General features: G+C 52.6%; 1 long non-coding RNA gene across 2 annotated transcripts; it reads right to left on the bottom strand.

The window, feature by feature from the left end:
- Nucleotides 1-551: 551 nt before the first annotated feature.
- On the bottom strand, nucleotides 552-8,638 carry LOC132250285 (uncharacterized). Of its 2 annotated transcripts, XR_009461954.1 has the most exons (3): nucleotides 8,540-8,637; nucleotides 7,088-7,218; nucleotides 552-2,368 (listed from the first exon to the last, which is right to left on the bottom strand). It is a non-coding gene; the product is annotated as an uncharacterized LOC132250285 (long non-coding RNA). The 2 variants fall into 2 exon arrangements; XR_009461953.1 differs by lacking the exon at nucleotides 7,088-7,218 and having other exon boundaries at nucleotides 8,540-8,638.
- Nucleotides 8,639-13,902: the final 5,264 nt, after the last annotated feature.

The raw sequence follows: 13,902 nt of genomic DNA, 5'->3' as shown, positions 1-13,902 counted from the left end.
CCATAACCCACTACAGACAACTAGCTGAATTCCCTGCCCCTTGGTGACCCCACAAAGAACTGCATGACACTGTCAGTTCTGATGCCACAGAGGAAATCCTTTTGGTTCTGAAACCTGACAGAAATAGTAGCAACAGTACTTAGAAGGATCCCAGCTGGCAAGAGATTAGGGAGCCCACACTGTGTGCAAGAATGTGCTAGGTCCAGTTCTGTTGGAGCAAATGAGGCAGCAGCCTAGGACCTCCCTAGAAATGGTCATAAGCATCCAGGGGGTCTGTTCTGTGATGTATGGTAACTGATCTCTAGTTAAAATTCATGTAGGTTAATTAGGTAGAGGTTTGTCTTGCATTCTTATGAGCCATGCTAAAGTGGAGAGCAGCAGGGAGAGTATTCGTGATTCAGGCTGGCCTGCATGTTGTATTATGAGACAGCACATTGCAGTGCACAGACTGAGCCCTGCACAGTTTACATTAATAGTGGTGAAATAAATGCCTAATTGTTGCATGGTGACTTCAGAGTGAAGAAAGGGGATTATTTATGGATTGTCTGCAGTAATTAAGCATCAAAGGAAAAAAATGTGAGATAGATGAGAGCTCTTAGAGACTGGCAATATTGCGTGTTGATGTAGGAATCAAACTGCTCCGCAAAAGGAGCACCCAGACCTTAGGGGAAGAAAAATGGTAGAGTTCTCTGTGTGCTGGGGTGCAACTCTTCTGTATGTCTAAATTCAAAATCACCCCTTTCTGGCCTGAAGCCCCACTGTGCTGACAACGTGTCCTACCAGAAATCTGTCTCAGGGAAACAATAGGGCTCATGCTTCTTGCTTCCATCCAGATTTAGTCCTCCTGTTCCTGTTGCAGACATCTGCAGTAGAGTGCATACATCAGCAAATCCAGCCTGTCCAAGGGCCTAATGTACTGCATGTGTGAGGTCTCCTGGGCATCAGGGACAGGCAAGGAGGACCTGCAGAGGGAGCTGGCCAGCTTCCCTCTGACGGTGAGTGATTTCACGAACCAAAAGGTTGCAACTTAGGTCCCCAGGCCTGTGAGAGAGACCCACCTTTGGGCATAGCCTGAAAGCCTTGCTGAAACGAGAAGGTTGTAGCTACCGTCTGTGTGTTCTTGGCTTTATGCAAGAGAGGCTTTGTTTGTCCAGTTCTTAAATGACTAGAATTAAACCACAGTAAGCTGCTTTCAAGTTTGCTCCTAACTGACATACCCAACCTGCTGTGTGCCACTCCTTATCATAAAATAAGCATTGCCAGAGTCACTTGCACTGATTTATTACCTCTGTGGTTCTCTTGTAAACAAGCCCATGAAAATCTTCCCAACATCCCAACTGTTTGAACCACTTTGCTCCCAGAGGTCTTATAGCCTTTGTGTTGCACTGCTGTTCTTGGGAGCCAAATCATATGTAGACAGATCTGGCTCCTGTAGAAAAATGAGGAAAAACTCCCATGAAGTTTAAAAGGCAATTGAATGTGTCCAAGTCCTGGGACCTCCAAGCCCACTAGCTTAAGCTCCCCGTTCTCCCATCTTGTTAAATCGACTCCATGGTCTCACTATAAGAAGAGATGGTAGTGGCATGTTGACCCGAATGAGAATCCTGTTTTGCAACTGATGGTAATGGCAATGCTTCATTAATTCCCAAAGAGATTGGCCAGCTGCCTCTACACAAAATAGTGAGCAGTGCTGTAGCCTTGCTTCTCATCCCAGGTCATAGGGGCAGGGGGCTGGACTCGATGATCTTCCAAGGTCCCTTCCAGCCCCTAATGTCTATGAAATCTATAGGGGGTTGAGATGGGGGACAGGGCTACGTGTCAACAGTACCAGTCTACGTTCCACGGGGGTGTGTGGAAGCTTATGCCAGGTTGGCCCAGTCCCTCTGCTCCGTGCATAGAAGGCACCAGAGTTCAGGGTGGTCATGCTGGTCCCTCTCATTAGCAAGCCAGGCTGGAGCTGGGCCATACACATACAAATGAAGCTAAGGCTTCCTTGTTTCGATGAATCAGCATTTTCTGAAGTCACATTTTTTGAGTTGGGAACTTCCCAGCCCACTACAGCCACCTGTGCTGAGAACAGAGCAGGCATTTCTGAGCTGCTGGGCAGCAGCTTGACCCTGCCCTGTCTAGCTTGCAGTGCATAGCTCACACAAAGGCTGGCCTCTCTGGTGCTGGGCAGAGGTGCAGTGCCCAGCTTGCTTCTGAGATGCCCGATTCCTACTACCTTCTGCTTGTCTTCAAGGCCTCTGTGTTTAAAGTATCTTTACCACACCTCTTCTATCCTTCCATGAGGAAGACATTCAGAAGTCATCTAGGCAGACCCAACCCAGCATCTGTTGATCTTTTCACATTTCCATTCACCTACAGCCTGCAATCAGGAGAATCACATTAGTTAGATATTCTGGGGGTCAGAAGGAGCTCGGCTACAGCTGCAGGGTCAGGAACCACATGCATTGGAAGAACCAGGGGGAACCCGAATGGCTTCACTGTGGACAGGAGGGAGGTGCTCTGGCCAAGCTGTGGGAGGAGAAGCATGCCCAGCTCCTGCTCAGGCTGCAGCATTTTTCCCTCTTTCTTATGTATGCAGGAGCAACGATGCATGGTAAGGTTTTATGAAGAGGGCTCACCTCACACATCAGCATAAACAGGTGTTACCATCTATGTGGAAATGACTTTATACAGCTGGCCATAGGCTGCCCTGAAGCCTGCCTGCACAGGGTGGGACCAGAGCTGCTCACCATGGCTGCAGCCCACTCTGACCCCTCATTGCTCTACATGGTGCTGAAGGCCCTAGTTCCTGGCATGTGTTGCCAGCTGGCAGCAAGTAGATAATGGTGGAGGATGCCCTCCTCCACATTGTGACATTGCAGGGGAAACCCCTCATCTTTGTTCCAGAGCAATGGAGGACAGGGAAAGGGGGAGGAGCTGGCAGGGAGGAATTATACTAATCCCTATTCTGTTATGACAGAAATTATAAATGTATCTAGCAGCAATGCTGCATAGCCATTATGCATCATAATGGAGCTCCTCTGGGGTTTGCTTTAATCGGGTATTAAAATGAAAAAGCCATTTGCCACCTGTAAGAGGCAAAGGTAGGCGCAGCCAGCAGCTGGAGCTCTAAATGACAGCAGGCTGTGCTCTGGCTGGGGCGCTTGCAGATGCAGCTCATCCTCTGCCAGCATCTCAGGGAGTGGTGGCTTTTTAGCTCCCTCCCTGCCTACGATGTGCCAGGCTGGTTATTGCAAAAGCACTCGGGACACATCTTGCTGGCCCCAACCATGCTCATAGAGGACTTGCTGCAGCCACTAACCTTGGAAGTGATGCAGAGGGAGCAGACTGATGGTGAGGCTCTGTGGCAAAGGCAAGCAGCAGGGATGGGGAGCACCTGGGCTGAAATTACCCTTCACCATTAGTCCAGTGCATCAGTGACATTTCGCATAAGGTTTATGCAGCTCTGGCCTAACTCACAGGGGATGCCAGGGCTCGTCTGCCTACAGAAGGCCTGGATGTAAACTGATTTAGCTGAACTGGCGCAGGCCCCTAAGGCAGAGTATTGAACTCACTGTAGTTCAGCTGGTGTCAGGACCTGGCTCATTCATCAGTTAGCCTGTTTTACAGCCAAGGAAGCATAGGCCCATGGGATTATGTTTCAGTTCCACTCAGCCACTCCAGGCTTTTGTGTAGATAAAACCCTCCAAGAACCATATTTCCATCGTCAAAAAAGAGGACACCTGGGAGGGGAGGGGAGGGGGAGGGGCATATGATTGTGGGGGGCAGTGATATGCCTGTGCCCTGCCTCTGCCCCTCACTCCTAAGCTCCTGGCCCCCCAGAGCTGTGGGTGCCCCTCACCCCCAACCCACAGTCCCCTGCCCCCCAGTCCTACTGGTGCCCTGCACTCTGGACCTACAGCCTCTGCCCCCCAGCCCTGCTACCCAAGCAACTTCCACATTGCACTTACTCACCATCTCTTTACCTGGCTTGTTGGGGCCCACTCAGGAAGCATGTGACCCCCAACAGCCAATCACTTTGCCCACTGCTCCCAGCCCCAAGCAGCTGGCCCAGGAGGGCAGAGGAACAGCATAAAACCCAGACATTTGCTTATTTTAAAAACCCACCCAGATGCAGCACAGAGGGCCAAAAAAAGAGGACAAGTCTGAGAAAATCCGGACGCATGGTAACCCTAGGGCAGCACCACCCACCATGATGGCCCATGGGTCACCATGACAGATGACTGCTGGTGTTTGAGAGGGAGGCCAGCTCCCCAGTCACATCCAGCCATGATGCACTAAGTCAATCACATGGCATCCATAACTAGAGGGGTAATAACCAGGTGTGTCCCTATGCAGGCCTCTCCACGCCCTTCCTCCTGCCCAACTGTTGAGTGCTCCACACAGTAAAGGCCAGCATGGAGGGTTGCACGTGCACTTTTACCAGGCATCCTGGTACATAGATGTGGGAGCCTTGCATGGGCCCAGCAGACCAGCTGCAGGGCTGAGGGACTGTCAGACTGCAGCAGGGTCCTGTAGTGCAGTCCCCATGTCCAAGTAAGTGGCATTCCTTATTATTGTGACCTTCAGCCTGACTGTAGCATAAAGTGTAATCTCTTCTGGTCCTCACTTATTTTGCCCCATAGACCACCTGTACCCACCTCTCCCAGTGGGTGCTGGATTTTCCTCTTGGCCATGCAATTTTGAGAGAACCTGAGTGCAAAGAGAAGAGCAGCATGTCTGTTCCCTGGCCTAGAGTAGGGCTGTGAGAGGATTCTTCTTGGCATGACTCATCCCCAACAAGATGTGCAGCCTGTCCCCCCACTATCTGTATGGATTAAAGTTTCTTGGGTGCCTTTGTCAGAGCTGGAAGGAACATCTATGCTCCCTCAAGCTGCTTCTGCAGCTGGGGTGGTGGGTGGGTGCATGCATTTATTCTCTAGTCTGTCTGCACCCTATGACTAAGGATAGAAGGTACACATAAACCAGTTTAAGTGTTCAGAAACTGGTTTAAACCTGTAACAGAACAGAAATTCAGTGCACATAAACCGATTTCAAAATGGCTCAAACTGGTTTAAGATAAGCCTGGTTGAATGTAGCATCAGACTTAGCTGATTTAGGTCAAACTAGTTTATGAACTTATCTATGGGGCAAGATACACTGGGCAATCTGGTGGTTGTGCCAGAAGAGAAGGCAGACTTCTTTAACAAATTCTTCACCTCCACTTTCTTGGGCAGGGACCGGGACTCCCCCACCGTGATTTAAGACAGACTCGAGGGGAACGCCCCAAGACTTAAGGTTGAGGAGGACCGGGTTAGAGTGCTTCTGGAGGGGCTGGACATGTTCAAGTCAGCAGGTCCAGATGCTCTCCACCCCAGGGTGTTGTGGGAGCTAGCAGGGGTTATTGCAGGGCCCTTGGCACGGCTTTACGAGTGCACGTGGTGCTCAGGCCAGGTGCCAGATGATTGGAAGATAGCCAATGTGGTCCCCATCTTTAAGAAAGGGAGGAGGGAGGACCTGGGCAACTATAGGCCCGTCAGTCTTACCTCAATCCCGGGGAAACTCTTTGAGAAAATCATCAAGGAGCACATCTGTGATGGGCCGACATCGGGGATGATGCTCAAGGGCAATCAGCATGGTTTCATTAGGGGCAGGTCATGTCAGACCAACCTGATTGCCTTATACAATCAGGTCACAAAAGCATTGGATGCAGGTGTCGCCATGGATGTAGTCTTTCTGGACTTCAGCAAGGCCTTTGACACTGTCTCACCCCATCCTCGTTAAAAAACTAGGCGACTGTGGCATCGATACCTACACGGTCAGATGGATTGCTAATTGGCTGAAGGGTCGTACTCAGAGGGTGGTGGTGGACGGGTCATATTCGACCTGGGGGGAAGATGGCAGCAGAGTCCCCCAGGGCTCGGTCCTTGGGCCCGCGCTGTTCAATTTCTTTATCAGCGATTTGGACAATGGGGTGAAAAGCAACCTGTTCAAATTCGCTGATGATACCAAAATCTGGGGTGAGGTGGGCATGCTAGTAGGGAGGGAAAGACTGCAGAAAGACCTGGATAGGTTGCAAGGGTGGGCTGACAAAAACAGGATGCGTTTCAATATGGACAAGTGCAGGGTGCTGCACTTGGGCAGTAGTAACCGGCAGCACATTTTTAAGATGAGAAACTCCCTTCTTGAGAGCACAGAGGCAGACAGGGATCTTGGAGTCATCACTGACTCCAAGATGAACATGGGCCGACAATGCGAGGTCACGGTCGGCAGGGCTAACCGGACCCTATCGTGCATCCACAGGTGCATCTCAAGTAGGGCCAAGGAGGTGATCCTCCCCCCTCTACGCGACACTGGTCAGGCCACAGCTGGAGTACTGTGTCCAGAAGTGGGGCGCCCCACTTCAAGAGGGATGTGGACAACATTGAGAGGGTCCAGAGGAGGGCCACCCGCATGATCCGGGGACAGCAGGGCAGACCCTACAATGAGAGGCTACGGGACCCAAACCTGTTCAGCCTTCACAAGAGAAGGCTAAAGGGGGGACCTAGTTTCCCCCAGCGCCCCCCGGGATAACAAGAAATAATGGCCACAACTTGTTGGAGAGTAGGTTTAGAGTAGACATCCGTAAGAACTACTTCACAGTCAGGGTGGCTAGGATCTGGAACCAACTTCCAAGGGAAGTGGTGCTGGCTCCTACTCTGGGGGTCTTTAAGAAGTGGCTCGATGCCTACATGGCTGGGGTCCCTTGAGCCCAGTTTCTCTCCTGCCCAGGCAGGGGGTCGGACTTGAAGATCTACAAGGTCCCTTCCGACCCTACTTCTATGAAATTTATGTCCCAGACCCTTCCTGGTTTAAGTTAAATCAGAATCCCCCAGCATCCCAGCATGCTTTTCATCCCTGGGCTGGGATGTGCCATCTGCTCCAGGGAGCAAAGTTGGCTCCACCCCTCTGCTCCCTAGCCAGAACAAAGAGGGCTGGCTTACTAGCCTCACTGGCTGACTTACTGTCCCCCCACAGGCAAACCCTGGCTGGAGTGTGGGGCCAGGGAGTGGGATTAAGCTCAGCTTCCACTGAGTGTGGAGCTGCCCTGCTGGCTTACTTAGTGCTGGGTGCAGCTGTGGGCTACAAACCCCAGAGGCAACTGGAAGCAGGACAAGGAAGTGACAAGCAACCATGTACAGTCCTGCTGCTCTGATTCTGGACTGCAAATCCCAGAGACCTCGGGGGCAGCTGGAAGAGAAGCGAACACACAGACCATTCTGAGTGTATAGTTCTTTACATAATAGCTTTTCAGCAAAAGAACTATTCTTGTTCAAGCTTTTATGTATTTGATATCACTACTCCCCCACCCCCATCCAACCCAGGCAGAGCATGGGCTGGGGCCTGGCCATGGCCCTTCCACTCCAGCAGGGAGTGGGGGAAAGTCTTGGAGGGCTTTCTCTCTTCCCTCCCCTTTGGCCAGTGGTGACATGTAGGGGGTGCATGAGAGTGCACGTGTGCCCTTGAGAGCACTGGTGCACCCCAATAGCCAGCATTCCCTGCTAAGGCAATGGGCGAGGGGGGCAGGTGGGAGCGCTGATACCCCTGCCCCCTGAGAGCGCCGGCCAGGGAGTGGGGGCACCAGAAGTACTGTTCACGCTTCCAGGCATGCCCCTGGACCTGCTGGGTGCACTGCTGGCACTTCCAGGTTGGCGTGTGTGACAGGGGGCATCCTTAGGGCCGACGTCTCCAGGGCGCACCCCCTGTCTCAATGGGCCAACCGCCCGCCTATCTCGCCCACCACGCCTTTGATGATAATTGATTCAATCCAATGTCAATTAAAGCAGGAGGCTACCTATTGTAGTGCCCTGATGCCAGGGGGCGCTCTGCAGCTCCTACCTCCCCTAATACCGCAGCCCAAGCCTCGCAGATGGCATCTCGATGTTCTCATAATCACTGGCCCCACACTGGGCCCCAGAATCATCCACACAGGACCCCTCTATGATCCTCTCCACTCCGGCAGCCTCTCTGCCTTCATCCAGGCTACCTCGCCCCCCCCCCATGCTATCTTCCCCTCTTGGGTGTGGTCCCCCTGGGACCTTCAGCCACTTGCCCTGGCCCACCTCCAGGCCAGTCAGGACCCCAGGCCCCCGGCTCTTGGGCATCCCTCACAGTGGGCCCCCGGCCTTTTTGACTGTTGTAGTCCTGGCCCCAGCCTGGGCTAGTCAAGGGTACTCTCCCCTTTGGGCTGGGTCTCTCTAGCCTGTCACTCTGTCTCCGGGCCTCACAGTGCCACTACTCCCTTTCTCCAAAGGGGCAACCACAGCACCACACTCTCGGGGTCCACCCTCTGGGCCCCTCCAAACACTCAGGGTCACCCACCCAGCAGTGGGAGCTAGGGGTTAAGGCGCCCCAACCCACCTTTCACCAGGGTGATAACGGGCCTGGCAGTTCCTGGGGGCTCCCGCACCACTGAGAGCCCCACCAGGCCACCCACTCCCAGCAGGGTGCAGTTTCAGGTCATGCCCAGGACCAGGAGCCTCCTTACCATCCCCTTGCAGCTCCCCCTTACCTCCAGGTCATTCACAGCAGCCCTTCAGCCAGGCAATATCATTGCCTGGCCTCCAGCAGCCAAACTGCCCTGTTTATATAGGCAGCCGCTGTCTCAAAATGGCTGCCCTCATCAGGCACCTGGAGGCTGCCAGCTCCAGGCCCTTAAAGTGGCAGGCACACACAGTGCACTGCTACAGCGTGCATGATTGGTGCACCCCCCCCCACCCCCCCAGTCACTGACTGGCCACTGCGGGGGGCAAGTCCTCCCCGCCCCGCTCCTGTCTCAGGAGGCACCAGTCACCCATGCCTTTGGCAGTGGCTGGAAGGCATGCTCTAGCACCCCCCGGCTTCTGGCTTCAGCCACTGCAGGCATGTGACTGCATTTCCTGAATCAAAAGTGAATGTGTGTTCATTTACTTATTGGGTCAGTCTCTGCAGTTTAGACCTGCAAAGACTGCATCAATTCACCCTTGAGCTTTTTGACTGTCTGTACTTGGCCTATGTGGCTATGCAGCATTGCTGGGACCTCCTAATGACCTGTTTCAGGGAATCATTGCTCAAGTTTGTGGAGCAGTTTGAGATCCTGCTAGGGAAATAAGAGATGCTGTCCTGCCAGCCAGACAAGGAGCCTTGCTGAGACCCTCTGTGGCCTTTGCCTGGAAGGGCTGAGGCTACACTAGGGCCTAAATGATGAGAGGGTGGGATCATAAAAGGCATGGGCAACTGGTGCCACACCCCCCCCCCCCAGCAAGGCAAGGGGTCCTCCCTTGGCTGATCTCAGTGACTGGGGGGGAGTCCCCCCACAGCCAATCCCGCTGACCAGGGGGTGGGGGGTGGGGGATCCCCCCACAGCTGATTGCGAGACGGCCAATCACTATCTGCGGCCGCTTCTGGGAGCGCCATGGCACTCCAGTCCCCAACCAGCGCTTGCAGGGGGGGCACCAGCACTCCCACCTACCCCCCTGCCCATCACCTACATGGCAACTGTGGCACACCAGGGGGTGCACTGGTGCTCTCAGTGGGTGCACATGCACCCCCGTGCACACCCTATGCATCACCACTGATAAAAGGTGTGAGGGCTCCTGAGAATGATGCTGTACACCCAAAAACAACCTTGCACCCTGCCTACTTGCACACAATATGCAAAAGCCTCTAAATTGCAGGATTTCTCATGTCAACAGATTATGTCATGCCTTTTTCATGTCAACCATTGGGTCCCAAGATCTGGAAACCACCATGGAGCTTATGGCCTCTGAAAGCAATCCACTTCCAGTCCTGGTTTGTGGTCAAAGGAATTTCTCTATTGCTGTGGAAAACTTTTGAGTGTACTGTGTATTCTCAGCTGCAGCCCTGCGAGGCCACTGCCACTTAGGGAATGACATGGGGGTTCTAGCATCTGAATGGGGCACTGAGGTTTGTATATACTCCCCTTGTCCCTAGAGAAGCAGTCACTAGATATAGAATTTATAAAGGATGTGGCTCATGTCCTGCTTTTCCCATCAACACAAAGAGTAACTGTGGATCCAAAGCTCAGGTACGAAATGTCAAATTTCCAGGGCGTATTTTTTTGCAGCTGGATGCCACTGCAGGTATTGCACGGAGTCAGTTAGAGAAGATTTCCTCTTTCTGCCACAATCTCAGCAACAGAGAGGTCCCTGGAGGTACCATTTCATCTCACCACAGTCAGGTTCATTGCTGAGGAGAAGGAGGACATGGCAATGGTGTGCGCATGGACATACATGCACCTGCATGGACAAAAGGAAAGTGCTCAGATCCACTTCTTCAGCCAGTCTCACTATTGTGCTGCAGTGGCAGCAGCTTAAGAAAGACTTTCATTTCTATCTTTTTGCTGCAGTCTCTTTGGTTCTTAGGAAAGCCACAAACAGAGACAGGCAACACTTCTGCAGTTTTTTTTCCAATTTCAATACTATTAAAATCCTGCCTGTGTCAAAAGCTCCAGGCACCCAAACAATTAGGTTCTCAGTTGCAAATGCTGCCCACCTCACTGCAAAAAATAATCCATATGCAAATAATAAATCGGCTCAGCCAGGCAGTAAACGAGTCCCTTGAGTGTCCCACTGCAGGAACATGCCCACATCCTATCTGAATAACCTCATCAAATAATTATGTAGGCAAGTAAATTTGCATTCATATGAACCCATTTTAAGGTTAGGTGCAGCAAAGAATATCCCTGGCCCTAAATAGTCATTTGGTCATTTTAGGCTGAAGTCAAGAATCTACACAAAGAAGAATAAAATGACAAGGGCAGACAGGGGACCCCATGGAGTTTCCTGCAGAATACATAGCTTCAACTATGTTCCTAATAGTGTTAACTCTAAATTGTCCCAATGCACTTTACAGATGTTAATCAGTCAGTTAATTATTCATTAATTATGATCCATGTCTGTGGCAGTCAATCTCATCTCCATCTTATACACAGGAGAGCAGAGAGGTTAAGTAACTTGTCCCAGGCCACTTGGGACTGGGTAATGCTACTGGAAAGGACCTGTGGAGTCCTGCTAGGCTAGGAACAGACTGTCATGGCGGGACCCCCCAGGAAGACTGTGATCTCCTTAAGGTCTCTCGTACTGTGTCAAAGCAGGCCCAAGAGCGCCCTCTTATTCTCGCCCGCCACGACTTGGATGTTCAGTATATAGGGAGGCTGCCTTATGCCGCCTTGAGCACGGCGTGTCGGGACCTCTGTCCCGTGTGGTTCTCCTGGACTTTCGTGGTCTCCCCATACAATGGGTGTTATTCTGACACCCTAGCCTTATGGGCTACGCATGGCTCCTACCACCCCTGATACCGTGCCCCAAGCCTCGCAGATGTACCAGACGTTGGACTGTCAAAGAAATACCTTGTTGACTATACTGCCCCTCTCCGGGGCTCTTCCTTTAATCTTGCCCTCTCTTTAGGGCTCTCGGTACCTGCTCTGGGCCTTCTCCTAGATAACCCCCTCTCTGGGGTCTTGGTGCCCCTTCTGGGCCTTCTCTAACAATGTTGTCCCGCTCCGGGCTCTCTCTTTAAAATATTGTCCCTCCTCGGGACACTTGTCCCCTCTGGGACTCCCTATCGAGCCACCGGCCTTTTAGGCCCACCGCACTGCTTCCCCTTGTTTGCCGGGTGCACTGTGCTGCTATCCCCTTTTCCTGGGGACCACCGCAACACCGCCCTTTTCTGGGGCGCTGTGCTGCTAACCCCTTTGGTCTGGGTCCACCGCAGCACCCTGCCCCTGCCCTGGGTCTTCCTGCAGTGCAGGCCTGTTGCTGGGTCTACTACGGCCCCTCTCCGGCCTCTCAATATGGCCCCTATCGGGCTACTCAATCTGGCCCCTCTCGGGCCTCTCAATATTGCCCCTCTCGGGCTTCTCGATCTGGCCCCTCTCGGGCCTCTCAATATTGCCCCTCTTGGGCTTCTCAATATGGCCCCTCTCGGGCCTCTCACATATGGCCCCTCTCGGGCCTCTCACATATGGCCCCCTTTGGGCCTCTCAACCATTGCCCGTCTTGGGCCTCGCACTGGTCCCCTTCTCTGGGACCTTCTGGGCCACACTGGGCACCTCAAAGTGCCCCTCTCTGGGGCTGGGGTCTATGCACCCCGCACACAACCCGGGGTCTCAGTTCCCCACCCGCAACCCACTGGTTGCGCTCCTCGCCGCCAATTGCGCCTCCACTGGTGTGCAAGCTGCGCCTTCACTGGCACTAGGGCACCCCACCCCTATGGGGTCCCTATGAGGCCTCCTCCGACCCCTACAGTCTCACCCAAACCTCCGGTTTAATCCATAACAACACAAACATAAACTAGAGCCTCCTGGCTATAACTCAAACTAACACCCTCTGGCTATAACAACATTGCTCAATGTAACTGCGGTACTTGCTATTAGGCTTCTCTCTGCGTCCTAACTCCAGGAGCTCCTGCCCCTCTGGCTGCTGGCAGGGAACTGCCAGCCTGGCCTTGACTCTTGGCTTTATAGGAGCCAGGCCCTGCCCCCTACAGGCAGCTGACTCTTATTAGTCGCACTGGCAAACCACAGCTGTACTCATTATGGCTGCTAGGGCTTTTCCCCAGCAGTTTTCCCCTCTCTAGGAGCAGGGCAGTGAGGTGCGCCGCGACACAGACATTACACACGAACTGGTTTAAGTGATCAGAAACTGGTTTAAATCTGTAACAGATGTTCAGTGCACATTAACTGGTCAGTGCACATAAACCGGTTTGAAAGTGGCTGAAATCTGTTTGAGATAAACCTGGTTGAATGTAGTATCAGACTTAATTGATTTGGCTCAAACCAGTTTATGCAATGTCTGTCCCAGACCCCTTCCTGGTTTAAGTTAAATCAGAGTCCCCCAGCATCCTGGCATACTCTCTGGACTGGGTGGGGCTCTCTGCTCCAGAGAGCTAGGCTGGCCCTTCTCCTCTGCTCCCTGGCTGCAGCTCCAGCAGAGACTGCAGGTACAGGGCATCTGCCTGACTTCCTCTTGCTCCCCCACCCCTCACCACTCCCTGCTGAAGCTGGGATTCCCCCCTTCCCTCTGCCTTACACAGACACCTCTCAGCATTACCTAGCATGCCACATGCTGGTTATGGTCCGTGCTGTGGGAGACAGGACAAAGACAAACAGGACTGTGTCTGCTTAGGGATTTTTGGAGCTAATCAACAGGTAGCTGGTAATGTCTCTCTCTGTTCCTTCTTTGGAACAAGATGTTTAAGAAGAGCTTGAACTAATGAGAGATCCTTTTGTTTTGCTGATGGGCTAATAAAAGCTCTGTGCTGTATAACTAAATGCTGTGTAAATCCCTGACTCCTTTGCTGACCAGCGAAGAGTGGGAGAACCCTCCCTAATCAGAGCATCCTGTGGAGGCCTGGCTATGCACCCCCTCAGCTTAGCACTGCAGAAGGGAAGGGAGGGCTGCTCTAGCACCCATTGGCCTGAGCCACTGCAGGCATTGCCTGCATTTTTTCAGTCCAGAGGGGATGTCTGGACAGTTACAAACTGATTCAGCCTAAACAGGTTAGACTAACCTTCAAAGATTGAATCAATTCAGGCTCAGGCTTTTTGAATGTCTGTCCTTAGCCCTAGAGTCCTGGACTCTAATTACCAGACCATGCTGCCCCACCTCTGTGTAGGGTGATGTGGAAGCACCCGTGCCTGTCCCATGAGGCACATCTTAATGTTTCCATGGAATCTTTTACAGTCTCAGTTCTTTTATGTGTAGACAGTGTGCTCCTAGCATTGTACAACTGGAACTGGGTAAGGGCAACCACTCTTTCCTGCCATGACTTGATCTTCTATGTAATTTGGGAGGAAGGTCTTAGTCCCCATGGGTGCTGTCCTTAAGCCAGCCCTGGTGCCATCTTCTGGGGCTCTGCCTCCCCTACACCCTG

The sequence above is a fragment of the Alligator mississippiensis genome, chromosome 4 (assembly GCF_030867095.1).
Source record: "Alligator mississippiensis isolate rAllMis1 chromosome 4, rAllMis1, whole genome shotgun sequence".
Classification (NCBI taxonomy): Eukaryota; Metazoa; Chordata; order Crocodylia; family Alligatoridae; genus Alligator; species Alligator mississippiensis.
This window is presented reverse-complemented; position numbering and strand designations above follow the sequence as displayed.